The sequence below is a fragment of the Haemaphysalis longicornis genome, unplaced genomic scaffold, assembly GCF_048455015.1.
Source record: "Haemaphysalis longicornis isolate Haplotype H1 unplaced genomic scaffold, Haemaphysalis longicornis Haplotype H1 scaffold_1, whole genome shotgun sequence".
In the NCBI taxonomy this organism is placed as follows: domain Eukaryota; kingdom Metazoa; phylum Arthropoda; class Arachnida; order Ixodida; family Ixodidae; genus Haemaphysalis; species Haemaphysalis longicornis.
In genome coordinates this window covers 238506801-238531893 of record NW_027526203.1, presented here as the reverse complement: position 1 = coordinate 238531893, position 25093 = coordinate 238506801, and the positions used below count along the sequence as shown (strand labels likewise).

Genomic DNA, 25093 nt, shown 5'->3' with positions numbered 1-25093 from the left:
GTGCTCCTCCAAAAAATCCGCCTAGGCGCGTTTCTTTTGATCATTTTTATCTCCAGACAATCTGCTGCCGGTGGTGTTAATATTCGTATAATATACGTAGTTCGATGTGAGTTTTAAATTTCCCACTTAATTTTGCCCCAGGAATATCCGACACTATATTTTAATTTAAAAACCTAATTGTAACGTTAATGTAACGACACGTTCCAATTTTCGAAGTGGAACTGGAACGCGTTCCTTTCGCAATAAAGGAACGTGTAACTGGAACTCGTTTCAAAATTGGGAAGGAACGAGGAACGAGCGTTCGTTCCTATTTTAGATGAACGTGTACAACACTGTAAATAGCATAATAAACGTGAATGGGAGTCACAAAATAGTCCAGCATCCCGCTAGCCATGAAATATTCCCAGTTTTGGAGGTGACATAATAAACACTTTCAGAGATTACAAATGCTCATCGACCCCGGTATACTCAACGCAATCACTTTAAGGCGGACACAACTCTCCATACGTCGTGAAGACACTGAGGCATTCACTTCACCGCCGCTACTTACCGCCCTGCCTCGTGAACCACACAGGCGTGCCTCGTGAACCACATAGGCGAAATGTTAAACAACACCTTTTTACCGTTTAGTTCTTGTAATGAACTTGTCCTATCATTTTCTTTTCCTGCAGGATGCAGCTATCAGATGTGCGCTATGAGGTTTTTGTCCCCAAAACCCTAAATGAACTGATTTCCACGAGTAAATATGATGGGTTTGTCGATAAAAAATTGTGACATGGCGCGGCAGGGCTGAATATCCAGTGAAAGTTGGTCGGATGCATAGTTTGTAGCCAATACAAGCAGGATTCAATAGAAAATGGCTTTATATTACGGAATGCCAATCTTCCATACTCAGGTCAGTCCTGAAATTTCCTGATATCAATTTTCTATTAGTAATGCTATTAAGAAGCGAATATATATAAGCAATTGTAGCGAAATTGCAGGCTCCCATGACTTCGAGCTGCCGACATCAAGGAACCTCGTAGTTTCAAGTGTTGTCATATCGCCGGTTGGACGGCAATTGAAATTGATTGGGGAAGCAGCCCGCATGCCTACAATCGGGATTGACTTCTGTCTGTCAGTCTGTCTGTCTGTCGGTCTGTCTGTGGCTTCAGGAAAACTCCCAGTTCCTGCGTGTATCACGTTATCTGCCCTTGGAGAGCTGGGGGCGTCTTCGCCAGCGAGATTGCTTGAGGCGTTGAACGTTTCTCATTACGTCTTGTATTGTATTTCTCGACGCACTAAGAATCTCATAAATGTCCCGCGCAGGTTCATTTCAACGAAGGTATACCTCCAAGAAAGCTTCGCGTTACGTCGATTACCACCTATGCCTGGCATACGCCAATTTCTGTTTACTTAGCCCTCTTGGTCAACTGATTCAAGCACCACGGTACTCTTTTCCCGAGCACTTAAATGAGCTGCTTCTGGTACGAGCAAGGAGTTGTGCAATTGTTCGGCCGCCTAACAGAGGGCCGGCGTATTTTGCAGTATTTGCTACACCCAGGGGAAGCCGATTGACCCGAAAGACACTGCATGCGCCCATGTGGCATACAGCGCTGCACTGATGGCGGTGCTGGTGATGCGGTCTAGACCACCCTGCCTGAACCGCGGGTTGATACAGTGGGCAAGTTGGTATGTGTTCATTTAAGAGCTCACCTTAGTCAAGTGGTCTTCTTGGGCATCATCTTCTTGGTTCCATCACCATCCAAATCGTGCTGTATATACAAGAATTAGCACTCTAGTGTGGGCTTTTTCTGGTACTAGGGGAGTTGTTTGGTTGTCAGTTGAATAATCTAGTTGACTTGCCTGCACTGCAAGCCGCGAAGCACGCCAATAGTATCCATCTACATCTTTAGACCAACCACTCGTGAAGTGTATGGTACCCACTGTTTCCCGCCTCGCCTTGGACCTTTCCGTGAAGATTATCTGAGGGATACACGTCGGTAGAGCCCAGAAAAAGTTGATTTGTGTCGATGCTCGACGTCTCAAAGTCGATACGCTTGCGACCCACCAACTCACGTGTTTGATTGAGAGCGCTAGGGCATGCATCCTTGGAATAGGATATGACACGTCATTTTCTCAGTGACGCTGGGGTTGCCGACCTAGCTTCGGTCACTGTCGTGGGGAGAAGCGCCGCTCTGCTCTTTGTCATTGGTCCGGGATGTAAGCGTAAGGGTTGGCACTATAAGAAGCAAAGCCGTCGCTCCGGCGTGTCGGCGAAGGGCCGCGTTTTTCCTTTCATATAATGAAGCTGGCGACAGTAAGCAGGAGATGACATGGTGTGGGGCACAACAAGACAACGACAACAATTCCCTCCGGAACGTCAACCCAGTGCTTCAGCGCCATGTATTGATCTTGCCTTCACGCAATACCGAGGGTGCAATCGAGGACAGTGCAGTGGAAGTAGGGCGAGGCCGTGAGAACCGCACAAAAATAGGAACAGGGTTCTTGGTGCCTTCGCAGGAATAGCGCGTGGTCGGGACCAGGAGTTGTAGCGGTTAGTTAACGAGCCCATAAAATGAGTTCAAGTGTGGACTTCGGAGGTCTTTTTTATAAATTACTGCACAGGCCCAACTGAAGGTTGTAGTCTGTTGGCTGTATTTGTGTACATTTAGCCACCTCGGGCTGTTTGTTTTTTCTAGTTAGTCATGTGGTTTTGTAAAATTCCGAGTTTCTTCTAGTTTCTTTTTCCTCTGCGCAAACTTGGGCTACCATGAAAACGGGAAAAGTGTTCTCTCTACCAGGCGCAGGTTTACTTCACACAAACCAGCAGGATAGCGGTGAGAGGGCAAACAGGCCAGGTAATCTGCCACAACTCTACCTTTCATCCCCTACTGTATCCTTCACTACCCATAAGAAGCTCATTTCAAGTAATACTTTTTCGTTGTTTATTCTCTCTCCCGCTCGGCTTAAACAGGCTCGTCGTGCAGTGCTTCATTGGTATAAATCGGGTTTTATAGAAGTATTTATTGTAAAGCCTTGGGGTCATCACATTTTCATTAAGGGCTCCTGATATTGCCCCTGAAAAACCTTTTTTTCGCAAAATATTTTGTATAGCAGTGCAGCCAACTTTAAGAAGGCTCCGTATAACCTTCCTACTTTGGCATCAAACGGATTATATGACGCCAGCAAGTATGTATTTCAGTAACGCATGCGTGTGAAATAGTGAAGCCGAATTTATATGGACTCTGTGCCTAGAAGAGCGGCTTCGTCATTCATTCGCAATTACACCTCGGGAGTTTGTGCAAATGATTAGTATTTCATGCGCTTTTGGTCAGATTTCTTTATAGCAGCTATTGAAGGCGTTCGCTGCTGCAGTTGTTAGTAGACCAGCCAATAGCGGTGATATTGCGTGTGTGACGTCATGTGGTTGGACTTCAAGTTCACGTTTCTTGTACACGTAAGTATACAAGATATGTGCCGACTTTGAAGAGCACTGGGAATTAGCGAAACATTATCGAGGTGAGTTTCTAAGTTTTGTTATGCGCGTGGAGTTAGGGAGACAAACATTCATTATGCTGGTAATATGTAACATTTCTCTGGGGTATTTCGTAGTCACGTAATCCGTAAGGGCTGTCCGCACCTTTTCATCTGTTCTAAAATTATTTCGGCTCACCGAAAATGTTGGAAAAATGTTGAGAAGTTCTTTTGTCAAGAAAAAGTTGAAAGGACTGAGAGCGGCCAAGAACGTAGCAATGCCTTGCGTCTCAAAAAGCCGAAGACATTTTTCCCCTTGTGCCCGGAAAGCGGCGCGAAATAGCGATGTGCGATCCGACATTTTGTTTAGTAACAGCTTTTTCATTTTACCTTTTTCCCGTGCCTATTAGACCTCCCTTTGTTTCTCAAGTGAGCAAAAATTGAACTTATAGACGATACGGAAAATAACCCTTGGCTCGGAATGACCTACAGCGAAATAACTTCGGCAATAACGAAAATGGTCAAGAAGGAGAGATAGCTGAGCAAGGGCTTTACTAATCCCTGACCGGAGCGTTTCAAGCTTCCTCTTGTGCTCCAGCGTACCGGCTTGGGAAGAGTAAATAGTGGCGTCGTTCGGATTTTATTAGTGTTGTCGATCTTTCGTAATCAGGCTTTATAGTTTCCGTGGAGGCTGACTGAAGTTCGCTGTTAAAATCAGATTAACCTAGAGCTGCTTTCGTTGACTGGCTAGAGCGTAATAGCATTATACTGTGAACATCAAAAACAGGAAGCTATTGCAATAAAACTAAAAAATTAAACTGAAGACACTATGGCCGAAACTTAGGGTTCTAACGAGACTTAAAAATGCATCCTTGATATCATGCACCTGATCTAAAAAAATAATTTTAATACTGGCTTTTATTGGAAACAATCTCGAATAATCGAAACTAAACCACTTTATTGCTTGGCTGGACTTCACGAGATTAGTACGCAAAAAAAGAAAGTGGAGATGACCCCACGAATTTTAAATTGCATAGAAAAGAACTAAATGATCAACTTCGTGTTTCCAGAGTTCTTAAAGGGAAGGCGAACAGGTTTTAGAATTAAACGAAAACTGTACTAGCAGAAAGTACACACTGTATAGTTCCCGTGTACGAAATATTTTCACAATACATGCAATAGAAGCGGCGCAATACGCAACACCCGTATTCGTTGTTCTACACCCTCTTTGTGTGGAAAAAAGCGTGTTAACCAACTTCACAAAATGCTTTCAAAAGCATTTTGTGAAGTTGGTTAACACTTCACTTTTGTTTTGCACACCTAAAGCATTTTAGTGTGCAAAATGCTTTCAGCTGTTGATTTATTAAGGCCAGACATGCCTTTATAATTGCACTTTGAAATACAAGACATTCTCTCGCAGCCTCCTCTCCACCTCGTAAGAAATGTCAAAAGCAAAAAAAAATTCTTCGTTTGCAATGATCGCTCGTTTCCACATACGGTGTGCCTCATGGCCCAAGTTTAGCTTTGGCACGTGAAACGTCAATTTGAACTTATAAAATAAAAAGACAATATAGGCATACTAGACATTTTTACACCATTATTGCCTAAAAAGGTGCAGTATCAAAGGAATAAGGGAGCTGGAAAGTGAGTACGCCCTTTTTCTTAGCTTCCAACACGCTAATTTGTCGCTTTACACTATTTTTGTGCGGCGAAAAAGGTGTTGACCGACTGCAACACCCTCGGTTTTTTGTGGGATTTCGAAAGGGCGTGAAAGAGGTGTTCAGTTGCAAAAAAAAAAAAAAAAAAGAAACAATCAGCGGAGCTGGGGGTCGACCTAGCTTCTTCGGGTGTTGCTAAGTTTTGCTAGATTTTTCAAGGCTTTGCTACGTTTTCTTAGGTTTTGCGATGTTCTCGCTTGGCTAGGCTAAGCTGAGGCACGGCCGCTCGATGGAAACGTGGCTGAGGGGGGAAGCCAAGTTTAGTCGTATTTTAGAAGGCTGTTCTAGTCTTTCCCCCGCACTGACAGCGGATTGAAGGGGGAAACAAGCTAGGCCGACCCACAGCTCCGCTGTTTCTCCAGCCTTGCACAAGTGCAACACTAGTGCAAGCTGGGCCAAGTTGGGCCAATATTTTTGCGTTTTGTTATCCCAAGAAGACTAGTACTTTTAAATGGTATAGTAAGAGGTGTGCATACGCCTGCGTCAATTGGACTCACATTGGAACAGGCTCGAAAGCCGGCTTCACTGTTATAATAACTCTCTGTGGTGGTGCACCCTTTACAGATAGCGAAGTTCTTGTTCTTGGTAAATTTGTGCTAACGCCACCAAACCTAGCTCAAGCTTAAACAGCTCCACTGGTAATAAATTATGCCAATTTATATTGTTTTTATCATCGTGAGGGAGAAAATATCCCTCAGCTTGTAGAAAATGTTCAGTCCACCCGTGTAAACGGGCTTAGAATACCTCCAAAGTTGGCGGTCTTTTACACACTTTCTCTTAGTTTCCAAAACCCCAGGTTGCAGCTTTACACCCGTGTGAGAAAAAGGGTGTTGAAATAATTATCACCCTTTTTTGTGGGTGTTGAAATGGGGTGGAATAGGTGTTTGGGATTTAACAAAATTCTACGCCTTCTTGAACATAACTACATTACGATTAAAGCGTTTGTGCAAATTCGCATGCTGACTTGTATATGCTCACATTAAAATACTTTATTCCAAAATTAGCGCTACAATATCTGATTTTTGCGACAAGCCCACCGACTCTATCAGAGGTCTTTCCTCTGGTGGCTATGAAGGCAAGAGCAGATATTTTTCGAAGTATGTACTCGCTCTCCCCATGCATCCCGTTGGTTTTCTTGCTCAGTTCATTTGTGATCCAAGTGTGACTTGTGCGTATTGAATGTGTCTGTATATCATGCTTCGAACTCAGCCAACCCACATTGTCAGGCGTAGCTACGCTGCCCACACCGTTATTTTAGGGTATTAAGCAACCTTAAACCCTTTTTTAGGGAGTTCACAAGAATGCCCTTTCTTCATCTTTGAACCCTTTTTTTATCCAAAACACGTTTTAGAGGTGGCCGTCATGAGACAAGGTTTTTACAACCTTTTCGGTTAAAAAGGGTGTAAAACAGTTTAGTGTGTACGCCTATCAGGACCCGTGTCCGGGAAGAAGTGTCATGTAACTAATGCTTCCCGTGACCAAAAACACTACGCAGAAGAGACTAAAATCCGGTTGTTCCGCGTTTTCTCTTACTTCACGCCAAGCGCTGCAAAGGTCTCTCTGGCGCTCGATTTCTTCTCTTGTCTTCCTTTCACCTTCCAATTTTCCGAGGCACTCTGAAATGTCTAGCTCGTATTGCGCAATTCTGCTGTCACCTTTTGCGTCTGAACCGACGTGTGATTTCACTGCAGGACGTATTCATGTGATGGCTGTAATTGAACGAGCAAATGAACTTCCGCACAGTACTAACTAGACCATTTTGTACCTGTCTGGGGCTTCATTTATTTTCCATTGGACCTGCCGGGCTATCAAGGAGAAGAAGGCTTTATTCGCTCCTGAGAGCGCAATCAAGGCTTCGATTCATGATGTTGTGGCTGCTACTCCAATAGTGCTATGAAGAAAACGCACGCGCATAAAAAATTTCGTCGCAGGGTAAAAAAAGAAAAACCTGCAGTTTCTTTAATTCACCAAATCCGTCCACTGTGGTGAACCTTATAGCACAATTATAAAAATTTGATGCGTAAAACTCCACGTTTGAATCTTGAGCTTCTAGCGTTGGAACTTCTGTGCTTTTTAGCAGTTATTGCTTCCTCAAAAGGGAACACTCCGCCCCCCCCCCCCCAAAAAAAAAAAAAAATTCGACGCATATTTAGCATTTCAAATCTGCCCTGACGCAACACATGGCCTATAAAGCACTGGACGACTTGGGATTATTTCGAACAACCTGGGTTGTTTATCGGTCGCCGAGACGTCGTACGCACCTATTCTTTTGAATTCCACCTCCATTAGAAATACACTCGTCACTGCCGCTTGTGAAGACCGTGATCTCGTAGCCGTTGGCACAATGCTTAGCCTTTGAGTCCAAAGCTTCTAGCCACACGGAAGGAACAAGCACGGACGAAATTAGAGTATGCAGTCCCAGTTTAATGTGGTTGATGGTTTTCTTGAGATATTATGTAAGATCCACTGGCGATATTCACGAATGCGTGAGCCTCTTGTCCCTCTCCTTCGCGAACTTGAGGCCCGGCCCGATGCTCAAGTCTTCCTCCGGCTGTCACGTTCACTCGCTTTAGAAACGGCATTGGCTGCCTGTCGCTCCTTTTTCTGTCCACCAGTCTCGGCGTTTCGTCGCCGTATTTCCTTTCCTTCCTTTCTCTGCCACTCTCCCTTTTACAACGCGTACGGACGGTGACGGAAGTCACGGGAGGCATCGAGACGGAGTGCGACCGGCGCGTCGGTAGAGGCAGAAGGCAAGCCGCGCTTCGACTTTACGTCTCTCCAGCAACACCGGCAGCGGTGCGAAAACAGCGCCACCGCAGCCACGCCCTCTCTCGTTCTCTTCTCTTTTGTCTCTCACTCTCTTTGCGGATTTACGACAAAAACGTTTGGCGTCATTCTCTATGTATTGTTCTTGCAGTAATATGTACATTTCATCCGTACTCTTATTCTCAAAAACGCTCCACCGCACTTCCATTTTTTACGTCAGCTCGACTATCTTCTCAAGACTGTGATCTCCTTTGCGGCTCCCGCAAGTCGACGCGATCTCAGCCTTAATGGACGTAAGGTACTGTACACTCATCACGCTTGCACATGCCTGAAATTCAGAAGTGGATATATCCAAGATCTTGCACTGTATACGCGCAAGTGCGAATTTAGAATTGGACTTGCAGGAAGAATGCTTTAGTTGCAAGGCGCACTGTAGTGGTAACGCTCCGGAATAGCTCAGACTGTTTGAATAGTTTAACCTGAACCTATAGATGGCTACACATGTACTTTCTTGTGCTTCCATCACAAAAAACAGCTAACGTGAGATTGCGGAACGACTAGCACTCTAGCTGCAGAACGCTTCCGCCGTGGGACTTAAGCACAGCAGTCAGGCTCTTGAGTCTGAATTCAGGGCACTATAAATACGAGGGACATTTCCAGCCGCGTAGTGTGACGTACTTTCACCTTACAATACCAATTTTAATGTTGGCTGCACTATTACACAGAAGTGCATTGCTCGGAAGACCTATTATTGAGGCTAAAATATAAAAGACTGATATCAAAGTATAACAGCCCAAGGGAGTTTTATTATCCACCTTCGTAACACCCGATGTATTCCTATAAAGCGCCATACACCGACACCATTCAAAGTTGGTTTCACTATGCACAGGTGCGTTGCTTGAACGATTTTCACAGAGAAGCTCTTGGCTTCTCGTTGGTCGGAAAATGTCGTGTCATAAACAAAAAACCCAGGCAGGATCCAGCAGTTCTCGTCCGGGACGACGAGCGCATGCATCAGGCTAGGCAGGACCCAGCATTTGCCGCCAGAGAAGCCCAGCACAATTATTCTTTGCAATCAGGCATACAGCATAGAGTTCAGTATTCGTTAAAAAACCACGAAACAATCATCGAAACCGCACGAGAGATGATTGGGCGCCTGTGAACAATGGTACCCCCTTCCTGGTAGAGAACAGGTTTGCAGCTGCTCGCAAAAAGGGGGGTTGACGTCATTCGAGGGCGAGCGCATGCGTCCGGCTTTGCCGGCCGAGAAGCCGGGCGCGAGTGACAATCCCGCGCAAACGGCGGGGAACATTTCATACCCTGCCACATCAGCATGTGTAGTGGTTTACAAAAGCTTCGCTGGACATCTATTTTCGCAGGGCAGGATGGCGGTCATTTTATTCAAAATAATATAAGGAGTATGAATACCCCAGGTCCCTTTATTAAAAGCATCTTTGTATGCAGCGAAGGAGTGACACATAAAACGTTACAAATTGACAGGCGTTTCTCTCCGTTGAGTCCACATATAAAGGATGAAACATTTGAAATATATCTGTGGTAGGGAGCCAACTGCGGGGTACTATTGGTGATAACTTCAGTTCTCGCATTGCGACCATACTGGAAGCGGAGTGAAACGTTCATCAGCTCCGCTGCAGGGCCCTTTCCATCCTATTACAGAGTTGGTCGTCCCCTCGCGAAACAAACGCACTAACATGCATCCAAACGGGCAGATTCGCTTCATCTTAGGCAGGCTTCAGATGTCACGAGTGACCTCGTGAAGGAAATAGGGTAAACAAAAGGTAAAACTTCTTTTTCTTACTTTTTTTTCGCGCTCCGTTCTTCTTAATACCTCCCTTTCCTGGAACTCTTTTTTTTTTTTTGCAGTAACCACTACAGAATGATTATGACTGCCTGAGCCGGCCTAACCACCACGATGTACTCCTCGTTCTTCCAAACGAGCTTCTCCTTGCTTTTTTATATCTCTTGTTTTCGCCAGGAATGAGCCGGGTACTATCTGTGAAAGAGTATTTCCTCTTTGTCCTTTCTGCCTTCCCCTTACTTTTGGTCAAAAGCAAAGATGGCGAATCAGAGAAGGACCAATCTTTTGTTGTAGTCGTTGGCCGTGAGAAGGGGTCATCAATTCTGGTTTTGTGTCCTCGCGCTCCGGGCCTCTCAAGTCCCCCAGCTTCTGCTTCCTGGCCTGTCGCCTCGTAGCTGTGTGGTCGCATTATTTCGTCACTTTCTGCAAGAGCAAAGTGCCGGGCCGGCACGACACGGGTGCTTGCGTCGGTGGGGTTCACGGCGGCAGCCGAGCGGGGCTGGCAGCCCGGCCCCGCACGCTACGCACCTTTGCTCTTGTCACCGCAGCCGGATAACGATGGCGGTACACGCCACCCGGTGAGCGCCACAAGAGCGCGTCCGAGAACGGCGATGCTTAGCGGCGATCAGGCTCCGCTCCTGCGTGTCAACACGCAACCAGTTTGGTTAGCACGCGAGGCTCCGCACCGAACATCCAGCCGGTCGCTTTGATTTCCACGCGAGACATGTTTCTCTCCAGCAGCTTCCTCGCAAGCCGTCTTCTGTACTTGTGCGTACATGGGAGAGCTGTTACGCATTACGTTACCTAGCGCCGCATTGGCAATGGTGTGTAACTGCTAGCTAAAATACTAGACTAATTCGGATCACTGCTCGTGTTCTTTATTATCCGGTAAAGGGAAGGCGTAATTCTTCGAGGAAAAACAAGTGGCAGGCTAATTCGTATTTTTTTTTTATTTTTGCGGGCTGATTCCGAATATCTAGCAGGAATTTATTATCATACAGTCCAAGTGGATGCTATTCTGAAACAACGCGCTCCCTCTTCCAAAAAAAAAAAAAGAAACACGCTCCAGATCATCCACGCAGATTATTTTGCATTGGCATTATGACGTCACGACAGGATGCGCTTCAGCGCGCTGGCTATCGGAAGCGTGCGAACGCTCGGCTGGTAGCATAGAGTTTCTTAGCAAGTATAGTAGAGAGGAAACTGCGCCTGGTAATCCATATCGCCGAGGGGGGGGGGGGGGGTTATGGGAAGACCCCCATTTTTGGCTTGAGCTTTCCATGACAATTGGATTCTTAGGCGGTTTTGGGACTTGCTTTCTTCACTATGCATTAACACGTCTACGAGCTAAGCCAAAATCCTTCCTGTTCTGTGGTAGCCGTGTTCGGTGAAACAGCAGGCAGTGCATGATCGCACCTTAAGTTGGTCATGCTGCAGTCGAAGGATGTATGTCTGAGCGGGTAACATGCCGCCTCGAAATTTGTAGCCGACGAAAAAAATAAGCAAAAGGTACTTCGACGAAGACAAGATACGACAGATATGGGCGCCAGAATTGGTGCTACCTTGTCATCGTCCACGACTGTTTAACGTCACGATTTCTTTTTTATTGATTGTAGGGTTTAACGCGCCGACGCAACTCAGGCGATGAGGCGCGTCGTAGTGGAGGGCTCCGGATTAATTTTGACCACCTGGGGATCTTTAACGTGCGCCGAAATCTCGTACACACGGGCGTTTGTGCTTTTCGCTTCCATCAGAAAAGCGGCCGCCGCCGCCGCGAATCGAACCCGCGACCTCGTGCTGAGCAGCGCAACGCCTTAGCCACTGAGTCACCGCGGCGGGTACGATTTCTTTTTTCTTGTTAAACTGCAGCTGACGGTCGCTGCACCGGTTCACAACAGAGGTGACGTTCGAAAACTCTTCAAATTACTTATTATTAGAAATAATGATAAAGTTAATAAAATACGAGTCTATAATGAGTATCTCCCCAAATATGAACATTGTTGAAAACTACCAACTTGGCCTGAAAAATAGCAGGAAAAAACGTTCCGGCAAAAATACGCTTTACCTCCCTTTTTCCTAGTTTTAAAACAGCCTGCTTTATTTTTCACTTACATTTGCACACTATTTTTCACGTTTTAGTGGAACGTTGTTTAAATTTGCGGTCACTAAAACGTTTCAATCCAAACCAATGATGAAATTTAGGCTAGCGCATGATGTAATGGCGGCCCATGACGACACAGACGGCCTTGATGTGAGCCGCATAGACGCTAGCGCCAGATTCCTCTCTAGTGTATAGTAAAAAACTCTAAGGCTGGTAGCGACGTGTTCCTGCTTGACGCGATTATTGAAGAAATTTAGGGTTCACACGTGATTTTATTCTTATTTAGCCACTGACTTACATGTTGATTGAAGTACCGTGGACCTCGTATTTCATTTAGGCCAGGCAGGACTTCGAAGCAGCCACTTTGATGGATTTGTTCTGAACTATCCGGAGAGCTCGACCAGTATATAGAGTTCATATTACTAAGATAACTGTTATCAGAACGTCCTTGTTAGCATGTCGACAACAGTCGACACTCATAACTCAGCGGCATTTTGAAACCGATGCGCAAGCCAATACCGCCTTCATAGGCTGTTGACATTGCTGAAAGTAGGACTAGGTGTCGTGTGCCCATATAAAGGACCGAACTAATCCCTCTGCTCAATTTGCTTTGTTCATTAACTTCTAATCAAATCCCCAGTACCATCCTGGTTCTTGGGCTCTGGGAGCGACTTCGGCCCCATCACAACCTTTTAGAAGGCCATCATTAGAGGAATTCATATTGCTGGTGTACTTTTCGAAGTCCACCTAGCGATATTTCTCTCTGCAATAGAGCGAAGCTTATACACTAGCCGAGAACGCAGATTAGTTTTTCTGCGCCAAGCGGACATCTACTGCAGCGGGAGCTGTCCGGGCAATACATGCGCAAATACTGGAGAAAACGCCTTCAAAATGCCTTCTCTTCGAAAAAATGGTGCCAGCAATGTTACTTTAGAAATACATATTAAAGAACGCATCAGAACAACTTAGTTGGCTTAGTTCATTGTAGGGAGATTCGAACAATAACTGCGACATAGCTGTTAATGCAACACTACGCCTTTCTCGCCCTGCATTTTCCCGTCCCGCTCTACCTTTTGTCAATTTTTCACTGCAGAGTTTTATCTAATCAAAACGTTTGCCAATTATCCTTGCCAGCTTTTAACACGAAAGTGTTAAAAGCTGGCAAGGCAAGGCAAGGATAGCAAGGATAGCTGGCAAGGCAAGCAAGGCTGGCAAGGATACACGAAGATTTCGCTGACGTCATATCCGTCACGGAAATGACGCCAGTACAACGAAGCAAGCGGCCTGTAAAGGGTGCACCCCTGCATACAGCTTGCGGGGAAGCAACCTTTCGTATTAGACAGTACTTTATACTTTGGGTTGTTAGTTTTCGGGTTTTATAATTTAACACGAAAGTGTTTTATGCCGCGATACCCCAAGCTATCACTGACGTCATACACGTCACGGAAATTACGCCAGCACACCTTTGCCGAAGCGACCCGCCATCCGGATGTCGCTCGCCGAATGGACCCACAAGACAGCCGGCGACCCGCCAAATCATGCTCAGCTGCAATTTCGCTGCACATTACACTTTCGTTTTCATTTTCTGATTCCTATGACAGCGGATTCAACCACAGTTTTTTTTAACCAAACCTTTAATTAATAGCATGTTGGGTCGTAATTAAAGTTACCAGAGAAAGTGAGATGGAACCATAATTCCTGGTAATTCCTACTTCTTACTCTGAGTTTGAAAGGAGGGTTTAAAAACAATGGGCGTTTGCCTGCATGTAGTGCGTGCTCCAGGTAAACTAGAAGCAAGAAGAAATAGTGTTGGGCATCCCGCTGAAATCTCCTCCACAATACGAGTCGACCGATACGAGTGGATATGCATATTCAGAAAATAACTAAAAACTATGTTCGCCTCATTTCGCTCCTTCTTGCGGTGAACCGGTATCGCATGTTTTGGTCTGCATACCCCAAGTGGCGCCGTCATTCCAAATTGAGCATGAACGTCCAAATTGGCCGCCATTTCCCCATAGGTGAAAATCATTTTAGTTGTACGGATCTTGGCGCAAAACAAAATACACCACAAAATACTACCTTTGTGTAAAGTTTGGGCGCAAACGGAGCAGTGGTTTGCTCAGGAAAACTTTTTAAAGCCGCCCACTTATCAATGTAACACCCTATAATATATATCTATATATATTGCAAGTATTTCGAGAATGCAAATTTGCATCAATTCACGCTATTGGTTACTAAACTGACGATTCGCACATTTATACAATGTAAATGATCAGCGGAAGACGTATCAGGTGACCAACCACGCGTGCACGAATGAGCCGCTAGCGTTTCGTTCGGAGTTTTATGCCGCGGCCTCGTTTTCGACCCGGTCTTCGTTTCGACTTTACGCGATGAGACGGATCAGTAACCTATTACTTTTTTCATGCTTCGCTCCCCGCTTTTCGGGCGCACGACTGGATTGGAAAACTCGCAGTTCCACTGGAAGACGCCGGACTCGCCATTTCCGTACGCCTTCGAAGTTCTCAACTGCTGGCTCATATTTAAACGTTTCCAGGTCCGCGACCAATCAGCCAGACTCGTTCACTGAGGCGTTCCGACGGCAGGGATGCGGGCCGGTGCGGGGCGGAAACAAGGAGCTGCGGGGCAGCGGCCACTTCATTAAGATTACGGAGCGACTCTCGGGTGGCCGCCACGCTCATTAGGCCCGCCCGAGTGAAAGGCGAGAGCACGTGCCCAAGCTGGCGTCACACACAATCGCTCCCATAATGAATCCGCATTGAGCAATCCGTGATGGCGGCATCTGGCACTGACTCGGGACCCGCGCCGCGGACGCGCAATGGGTGCACTCGCCGTTAGCGCCAGCCGCACGTCTTGGCGATGCACTTTTCCCTCCCCACGGGTGGCGGTGTCGCGGTGACCGGTACGTTGGTACTGATATCGCGTCGTCGTAATCGAAAGCGCCATTTTCGCTCTTAACGGGGACTTCCAGTTTCGCTTTCCCAATCGCCGTTCCATACCTCTTAGCAGGGATATACAGATATATCATGGGTTGCTCCTAGCCGCGTATAAAAACAGCAGGTCTCAAGGGTTCTAGAAAAATAAAGCGCTGATATGACTTCATAGTGCTAGATTGGTTCCATTCCAATGCCAGTGTGAGGAAAATAACGAAAGGAAAACGTTTCTGGAAATACAGTATTAAACCCATGAATGAACGCCCTCTAAACGCACTAAGACTATCGTGTGGTTTAGCTTCACCGCAATGCACCCAATTAACCACTCACTGCGAACAGCAATAAAATTTCGGCGAATGGCGATGCAGAGCATACCGTTTGAATCAAAATTTTGGTCTGCGCTGTGGCATCACGTAATTAAAGGGACCCTGAAACGCTTTCGATAAACGCTTCCACTCCTTTCTTCGCGTCTGGAAGCACTGCGAAGGTTACAGTTATCGCCAGTACGGAGCGGCACTGCCTGATTTTCTCTTCGCACCAGGTGCTCCTACCGTTTCTGCCCTGTTTTTGCGGCTTTGTTTTTTAAATTGCTATGTAAAAGCGTTCATTGCTGCAACTGAAGGAAAGCCGGCCAACAGCAGCTACATGGCCTTAGTGACGTAATTCGAGCTGTCGAAGAACGTCAAGACCGGGAAAGAGAGAAAAATCTTTTGAGCGAGTTTCTAAGATATCTGATTGGCATAGAGCAGTAATTTTTGCCTGAGGTACCATGCGCCCCCCTAATCTAAGTACTGGGTGAGTTGGGTGACTACGTTCTGAAAGCATTTAAGACTTAAAAAAAGGTTGAAGAAAGTCTTGCAGGGTCCCTCTAAGCATGATGTTCTGGCTTGCGCAGTGCCACGGCGCAGGTTGCTATTTCGAGTCAATAACATGTGTGTCCGTTGCGGTCATTCGTCAGATTTGGTTTGTTGGCTACATGAATTGGGTACAAGAATGCCTTGCGATGAACCTGAACTACCGGATTGCCTCGGGTGTTCATTGACAAAGTGACAAGCCACCACTGATCCTCACAATGAGCAAGCAGAACACCTTTATCGTATTGTGAAATGTACAGCACAAATTACACTAGCAAGGAGACGCACGATCCTATCGAAATACAAAGTGCAGCCAATGCACAACTGAATATCACCGCAAGTGCAAGTCAGTGGATCATCAGTGTGCCCAATGGCTCCCGAATTGCTCCGAGCCGATGTCGGTGAATGTCAATATAAGGGACCAAGTTCTCATGCCCAAAAACGACATTCAACGCCAATGAAACTTGCCTGTTCCTCCCCTTTCCTCCCAATGCTTTGAAATACTGTTGCCATCTAATGGCGCACTCTGGCTGTTTTTTCACTTCCCTCTTGAATTTGAAGCCACAAAAATGTGTTTGTAAGGCATCGTCCTTAATCCGCTTCTCGTTAATTACAGAACGTGGAAAGAGGATTAAAATGGAGTAGGCAGAAAAAGCGAATCTCGTAACCGTATTTCCAGTTGGCTAAATGAAACGGCATATCTGCGGGCTCACACAAAATCTGATCTCTAAGTCCGGAGCACGAGTAAAGCAGTCAGAAAAGGCGCTGGCGCTTTTTGTTTTACATGTTGGAGCATATAGATAACGTCAAGAATAGGGCCCATGGTCTCGTAGAGCGCATTCTCGCAAATCTTATTGCGTTACTCTTCGAAAAGTGTCTCATATCTGGTGAAGACAGCACCGAATCCAGAGCCTATACAGTCGACACCACCCGTGCGGAATTAGATGATTCATTGACTGTGGGGTTGAACGCGCCGGAGATACAGCCATGGGCTATGAGACGCGCCGTGGTGGAGGGCTCCGGATTAATTTTGAAAACCTGGGTATCCTTGACGTGCACCGAAGTTTCGACAGACGGCGCTTTCGCTTTTCGCCTTCATCAGAAAAGCAACCACCGCGGCCGGGGATAGAACCCGCGACTTCGGGCTCAGCAGCACAACGCCATAGCCACTGAGACACCACAGGGGGTCGTGCGAAATTTACAGCACATTACAGTTTGCCATTAACACGTATTGGGCCCTTTGGGAAAGCCACCTACATGTGGCCTCTGAAGATCAAGATTTAATTTGAGCAGTTTAATGGTACAATCAACATTCATGCTCATCAAATTTCAGGGGAAAGGAGACAGAATAGAAGCCAAAAAATGTCGCGGAGGCAAGTAAGTACTTCACAAAAAAACTCAGATTTGTTCTGAAGTGCTTTCATTCCAAAACAACAAATTTTATTATGCCTGACATGGCCAAAGATGCAACCAAGAGCCTCAGTCGAACACGGGCATGCCTGTTTCCGACGTTCTTGCACGTTCGTAAAAGTTCTGCAGTGCTATAAGCAATAAATTGTAATGCTGGTAAGATTGAAAAATCACGGAAGAAAGCCGGTTGGCTCCTTTTTAATTACCCCTTACCAGGGCCTCAGGAAGGACCTTTTCTTCGAAATCGTTTAATCGATCATATATGTAACCTAATGTCAATATAAAGAAAACATTTGAGCTAGTGAAGGCCTTCAAAAACTGCAGAAAGGCTTCGGCACGAAGAAACCCCGCTGTTATTAACATTTCCTCTTCCTTTCTGCGTACTTGCCATTTATTGACTTTGTTCTGGAAAGTCAGCATTTTTCCGGCGTTCTCAGCTAGACACATTGGTATTGCCAGACTCTCAATTAATTCCTCCCCAGGGTACAAGGTCAGAAAAAGTTCGCCACGCATGGCCTTTTAATAAAAACATTCCTTCCCGCCCACCCCATTCTTTAACAGCTTTCCATAGGAAACTGCGGTGTGTTCCCCGTCGCCGGGGGGTGCTTTTCAACCAATCCACTTTTTTAGATGCGACGGCATCTCATTCACTCGCCTTGTCCCTCCATACGGCGTTGTCGTTATCCGTCCACACCCCTCCCCCATTCTCCTCGCCGTGCGAGCTGCGCTCTCCGCCGCTGACCCCCTCTCCTCTCCGATAGCGAACACTCTCTCGCGAGGGGCATTGGATTGGATTCGATTGGATTGGCTTGGCTTGGCTTGGCTTGGCTTGGCTTGGATTGGATTGGATTTGGATTTGATTGGATTAAAGTGGATTGTGTTGGATTGTGTTGCGTCATAGCCGCGCCACGTTGCGTCATAGCCGCGGCAGGGGCTTCACGGCACGTTTCACGCGATGGGAGAATCAACCTAACGGAAACAACAACGGAACCCCCTATGCGTCGCATCTACACAGGGGTTCCCGCGAGGGGAGGTGGGAGTATTTGTTTTTAGGGTGGGCTGTCTATTTTTAATTTCTCAGAGTTGTGATGACCTGACTTGTGGATTGTGCAATGATTGCCTCATTCTTTTTTTTTAAATATAAGGTGTTCAGAGCATTTTGTCATTCTCCCGGTTCAATCACAGTGCTGCGACAAAAAAAAAACATAAAAAGTGACTTTCTCGTTTAGTTGTCGTAACCTTTCAACTCCTGTGTTGTCCCAACTACCCGAGAAACAACCGGACGTGTGTACTAAGGCACGCAATTTGAACAGGAAGCAAGGCCGCTCTTTGTGCTACCGAATTCAAAATTGAAAATCGGCCTGGCGCAGAATTGCCAAACCGCATTCTTTATTCGCGTGCAGGCAAGCGGAGTCACAACGCAGTTGCGAAATGTACGAACTTCCCAGACGATCAGCTCTCGCCTTGACGACCAGAAGCTTATGGAAACAAAGCCGGAGCAGTGGAGCTAGGTCGTGACTTTCTGGAATGAAAAAGGCGCCACACACTTTTGTTTTCTTTTATGTCAGCTCAAATAAAGGCTTTTGTCCCCCAACCCTGCCAGACGATCACCACAAGAGGTCACGACCTAAAGTGGCTGCTGCTGACGTACGACTATGTGATTACAATTGAAACTCTATTTAAGAAGTCACTGGGAGCTGCGAATCATTTCGTTCAATCGGGGACTTTGTAAAATTGAGAAAGCGTTACGCCTAAGGCAACTGCGGGGGAATTGTTTGTTCGCTTGGGGGGGAATTCGCAAAATCGGGTTTCATTAAACCGAGGTTCAATTGTATGATTATTTTGCAACGAAAGCTCACTTCGCTGCGCGTATTTAAAGTGGCTGCTTTAAACGAACAATACGAAATGACCGCGTACATTCCAACTTCGCTGCAAACGATTCCGAACGACAACAGATTTTCGGCAGCAGCCAGGTAACGCTCGCTCGCATTCCTAAATTCGGTTGTCGATTGCCTACTTCGCTGACCATTCAAGAATTGCCATTTAGTTCTAACTTTTTGCCGTACACCATTGCGATAGCACTGATGACGCCGACGTCGCTGTGTGACGTAATTAGCCTTACAAGGTTTACAGACGAGAGCGATCTTGTGCAGTTACATTTTGATTGCGTTTTCCAACTCTCACGACCCTTAGGATCAACTGGTCATTCAGCTCATTTCCGTTCTTTCTGCAGTTAACCCGCGGTCTTGTTACCGTTCCTCTGAAGTGATTATGCAAGTGTTTTGTTTTGTTGTTGTTGTGTTTTTTTCTTCTTTATTTTATAACGTCGAGGCTTAGTAGACACGAAGTATGTTCGATCTATATCCAGGAAGCTAGTTTAGCGTACCGGATATAGTTTAGCAATGAACGGTAGACAGGACCATGGAGCCACCGATGGTAATGAGTGTCTTACCGCAAATTTAAACCTTCCACCATCACATGGCTTCGAATGTCCTTGGTTTGAGGGCATGTGCATAATACATGGCGAAGGTCAGCCGGTGTCGTGGCATTGGACATGTCCGCGGTAGTACCCTCCGTGCGTGCGGGTAGGAGTGAACGGTACCCCCAAACGAATCCTTCGTAGGACAACCTGCTTCATCCTAGTAAACCCGCCCCGGTGGCTCAGTGGCTAAGGCGTTGTGTTGCTGAGCCCAAGGATGCGGGTGCGAGTCGCGGACGTGGCGGCCGATTTTCTGATGGAGGCGAAAAGCGAAAACACCTGTGTGCAGGAGATTTCAGCGCACGTTAAAGATCCCCAGGTGCAGAAATCCATCCGAAGCCCTCCACCGCGGCGCACATCATCACCTGTGTAGCGTCAGCGCGTAAATATCACAATCAATCAATCAATCAATCAATCAATCAATCAATCAATCAATCAATCAATCAATCAATCAATCAATCAATCAATCAATCAATCAATCAATCAAATCGATCCTAGTAAGTTTGAGGGGGAGGAGAACCTAAAATGGAGGTATAAGAGCAGGCGTTCGGCGCCGAAGGTCCTTTTTGCCAGCCGTGCTGCCCATGGGTCGCATGGGAGCTGGGAGGGTGACGACGTGGTTCGGCAGTTATGGGATATGAAGTCAGCTAATTCATTGCCTACACTATTGGTGCGGCCAGGCACCAGTTGACACAGGCACCTTTGATGACACTTTACTGTGGGGCTGGCGGATTCGTTGGCAGATGATGCGAATCTGCAAAACCTGTTTCAGATAATAGATCACCTGCGTAGAGTCTGTACGAAAATTTATGGTGGCGTCGTGTATAGCCTGACTGTCTAACGGATTGGGGTGCATGGTGCATGTTGCAGGGGCGTAGGGAATACGGCCTTCTACGCTGGAGTGAGTGGGGTGGTCCACGCCGTGGGTCTACATGTTCCTGTGCATGCAGCGTCAGTATATAACAGACACAGATCATCTGGTACTGGGTTATTTGGGAGGGAGAGAACTGTACTTACCCCTCCTTAGTCCGCCTTTTCTGCAGATGGCCTGTCCTGTGCAGAATCGTACAGTGCAATCGCACTGCAATCGTAGAGCGCATGGCTGTTTTGCAGACATGAATACTTTGACCGAGTGTCAGATGGGCCAGAGCCCAGCCAGTCCAACATACGTATTGCAACAAAATACACTGACAGTCACACTGCCCGCCCAGCGTTGAGTGATTAGCTCGTCAATTGAATTGAGCTGACCTTGTTCTCTTCAGGACCGGAATCTGGGTGATTCGTGGGAGACTGGTGATGGCTCGCATGTCTTCCGGATATGGCTTCGAGTTTAGCATGTCGATAACAGGGAGGCGCTAAAACTGTGCTTCATAACTGGTCACGTTTCATATGCTCTTACAGTCTGTTTTCTTTTTCTCTCTTGGCGGGACTGTTCTTGCTTTTGGTACCTTGTAAAATACAAGAACGTGGGTAACTGCATTGGTGGAGCCTCCATCTGAAACACCTCAGACGTCACTAAATTTCATCCTGCACCTATCATTTTAATGCTTTTATAGTTATTAAAGGGACCAAGAAAAGCCTTCTGTAAAAGTTAGAAAAGGCGTGTATTGTCGTGTAGCACCAATATAGCGATGCAATGCCGTTGGGATTATTCATCTACGTTTAGTATTAGCTGCGCCAGAAGCCATTAAATGCGCCTCTCCCCACTTGCCGATCGACTCCTCCTCCCTCTCTGCTTCCTCCAAAGCAGCTGGAAACAGTGGGAATAGCCATGTGGCATCGCGACGCTCGACTTCCGTTCTGCGCTAGCTACATTCTTGCGCCTAGGCACGCGTCAATCGCTGCGGACCCGCATTTGCCGCCTTTGCCTCGGGATCGCGCAGGAAGGAGGAAAAGCAGCTGGAAGCCAATGGCAGTAACGCCGCCGGCTGCCGACCTCGCCGGCGATTGGGCGAATCAGGGGGCGCGTTCGCCGTTGCGTCAGCCGCGATCGCCGTTGCGTCAGCCGCGGTCGGCTCGCTGCGGCGTCGCGCTCATCGGCTGAGAAAGGCGATCTTCAAAAATTGTTTACAAATTATCCGTACAACGTATGGGGCTCACACTTGGCTCAAAAATCCCCCGTTATGTGTTCTACCACCTGAATGCATTTGATTGCCACCTTCACAAAGCTTTTCGGGGTCCCTTTAAGTAGCGCAATTACCCCCTGGTAATTTTACCTTTTCTTTTACAGTTATGTTCGCGCCGCAAAACTCCGAGCGCCCCAAGAGAAAATAAAACAAACGCTTGGATTTGCCTGGGAATTGAATCCGGGTATCCGGACTTGGAGCCGAGTGGTTTACCACGGCGCTACCCCGACATATTGCCAGTGGCGGAACATGAGCTAGCCAGCTGAGTGCCGCACGATAAGGGAACGCGACGGCACATGAGTAGAGCAAGTGCACTCCAGCCACAGGGGGCTTCAATTCTCTAGAAGCTGTGGTTTAATTAGGGCCAGTCGACCCGTCGAAGTAATTGGCACCAGAAGACGAAGAAATGTAAGTGAACACAAATACACTCGCAGACTTATGTGTCCGAGTAAATCAGTAACGTAGCAGTAACGTAAGGCAAACCAGTAACGTGCGTGCTCACATCTTAATGCTTGAAGTGGCGCTTGATTAACTATGTCGTTTTCCAGACGCTTTATGGAGGCCTTTGTAACAAGTATGCGGGCGTCAAGGAGGCAATTTTATTAGGACGAACTTTCGGACCATTGTTACGGCGACGGGGCCGTACTTTTCGCCAATAAACATTTCTAGATTATAGTCCCTCTCAAAAGTCTTTCCTGCGTAATTTATAGAGCTGAAATTAGTTCTCCAGGAAACGCCGGCCCTTGCATCTCCCGCCGGCACTAGGCGCATGCAGCCAACGCCAGCGAACTGCCTTTCTGTTTCTACGGGCCTTAGGGAATGCATGTCTGGTACCCGGGCATGACATCTGCTCATCCAACTTCCCCAACGCCACTCCATGCATTGTACATTTCTTTTCCCCGCAAAGCAAGGTGTTTCCTGCAAGTTAACTGTAAGTGAAAGCAGATATGGTTCTGAAACGAACCGATGTCAAAATATTTGCCATATTAAGCCATTCGGGCAACAGTTCGGGGTCTTGCCCCGCAGGACCGAAAAAGGCGTTGGTACTGTACCGAACCAGAATTATCATCGAAGCGCTTGCATTACGCCATTGTTGCCATCTGAAAACATTGCGAAAATTAACAAATTGAAAGCGTTTCAGTGTAAGAGCCCAGTAGCCCAAGACACATTGAGAGAAAAAAAAAAAAAACCTTCTCTCGCAGGCCGTCCAGCAACTGAGGAAACGGCGAATTCTCCACGTTGAGCTCAAAATGGCGTAGAAAAGGGTGATTTAGCAAATAATACACGCAATGCGTGCACAAAGTTGACTCATTTTCAAATCGTACGCAGACATGCAGCTTCGCCATTTTGACTCCCAGCCCCGCTTCATTCGTGTGTTCGGGTTGGTTGCAGCGGATTTTATTTCCCCGCCATTTTTCTTCACCTCAGGCCAGGGCTGTCCTGGCGCCTGGCAGGCGAAGGCCGCGCAAGTGTTTTGTCTTCCGTCCCAAAGCAGAGGGAAAGGCTTTCACTGGCAAGAAATATAAAAGCAACAAGGAGCGAAGCGTCGGAATAAAAAAGGAAACATTACGACGTTGGTGCCCGCAAAATTCAACGAAAGCTACAATCCTCCCCGCGGGACTTTTTCCGCTGGCCCAACAGGGTTTGGCGTAAAGAGGCACTCGTGAACGGCTGTTGCGCGATATGCCCATAACCCATCGGTCGAACCAGTACGGGCAGGCTATGATCGAGCAGATGCGCTCTCGGGGATGTGGGAGCAGCCTAGGGCAGATGCCCCGTCTAGAAACAGCGGAGCGAGGAGAAGCTTACGTTTTTGCGCTATCACTCTCGGCGCATACCTGGCTAAGCTACCGAGCTGCACACGCAGCCGTGGCAGGTGATGTTTGTGAGAACCCGTGAATACCCCGCTGTTCACGCCCTTCACCACTCGTGACTCACATCTATAATAATGCTCCCCTGCATGGAGCCTTCTGCGTTCTGTTCTCCCGCATGGCCTGATACTTGCGTACCTGTCCATCAATAATAAGTGTGCAGTGAAATCGAACAAAATTATATTTTCGGAAGGAGTACCCGACTTTAATAAAATGTTCGATAATTCAATATGCCAAACTAAAAACACTACACTAATTCTTGTGTATAACAAAAACCGAGTGCAAACCATACAAGGCCTGCTTACGAGTATGATATAAAGAGATTCGTGTGTAGTTTACAGCAGACAAGACCGTGAAAGACATGCAACGTCAGACAGCAGACAAGTCGTGAAAGACATGCAAGGTCAGCAAAAGGTCATTGCTAACATCACTTATTTACCTTGATTTCCTGTTTCCTATCTTCAAGCAGTACTCACACGGTGATCTGAGCTGAGTGACGCGTTTCGTTTTGGTTAGTCGCGTGCGGAAGCAAAGACAAACAACAAATGACTCGTTCAAAGAGACCCTGTAGCACTTACCACAAACTATTCAGAAAGCGTTTTGGGGTAAAGTCTTTTGTCCTAGCAATGTCTTTCCGCAAGAATTATAAAAATCCGTTCAGCATCAACGTCGCTACGCGAGATTAAAAATCGCCCATAAACCTTCTCTCTCAACTCGACCGTGGATGGTCCACGGGTGGTTCATGATGTGGTGGATCGTGACGTGACGTGGCGGCCCGTGAGGTTACGTGGTGGCTCGTGACGTTCTTTTTGGCGGCCTTCGATATATCACAGGGCGGTGAGTGTTCTCTTCTCCGCAACGTGGAGTAGTCTATTTCCGGAGTGCAACGGGACAAAGCAGGACAAAGCACGGGACAAAACAGGCATTGGTGCCTGCTCACAAGCAAGCGCTCAGGCCGGTAGGGTATTTTGGAAGCAATAAATGCTTGTTGTCGAGGGGTCTGGTTGAAAGTAAAGTATTCAGTAAAGTCACTTAAACTCCGCGCACACTCGAACCACAGAAAAAAAAAAGGCTGGCGATTGCGATACTCCCTACTGCGATATTTGGGCGCAGCAGCAGTGCGCTAAGGCACCTGTGGGTTCTCTCGACAGCAGCGATGATGAGGCTCTGCGTCGGCGGCGCGAAGTGCGTCTCAGGATGAGACCGCAAACTGCGACTTAAGCGAACGCAAATCATAGTCACGGGCATCTCCCAGTCATGTTTTCGCCAAGCGTCGCGCCGTCGAGCGCCTCGCGCGGGAACAGCATACTGCCCCCTCCCCACCCCCACCGCACACTTTCGGAGAGCGCTGGCTCGCGTCACCATGGCGAACCGCCCTCCCCTCCCAATTGAGCGACAGTCTCCTCCTTTTCCTTTCTTTGATCGCTCGCTTTTTATTTCACTCGTCGGTCTTGCTATCGTTCACTCGGTTACGCCGACAACGCGGCTCAGCTCAGTGGCGGTCTCCAAAGGGCTGCGCCCTTAAACTTCGAAACTGTACGT

At 47.1% G+C, this 25093-nt stretch overlaps 1 protein-coding gene and 1 long non-coding RNA gene across 2 annotated transcripts in view; one reads left to right on the top strand and one right to left on the bottom strand.

The window, feature by feature from the left end:
- The window catches only part of LOC144142950 (tachykinin-like peptides receptor 99D), a 405848-nt gene that overhangs the window by 171511 nt on the left and 209244 nt on the right, over positions 1-25093 (top strand). The gene's annotated exons all lie outside the window — the stretch shown is intronic.
- The window catches only part of LOC144168809 (uncharacterized), a 70702-nt gene continuing 54859 nt past the window's right edge, over positions 9251-25093 (bottom strand). Inside the window, exons 2-3 of the long non-coding RNA XR_013322245.1 lie at positions 10288-10397; positions 9251-10182 (exon numbers count right to left, since the gene is read on the bottom strand). This is a non-coding gene — a long non-coding RNA (uncharacterized LOC144168809). The remainder of the gene's footprint in view (positions 10183-10287; positions 10398-25093) is intronic.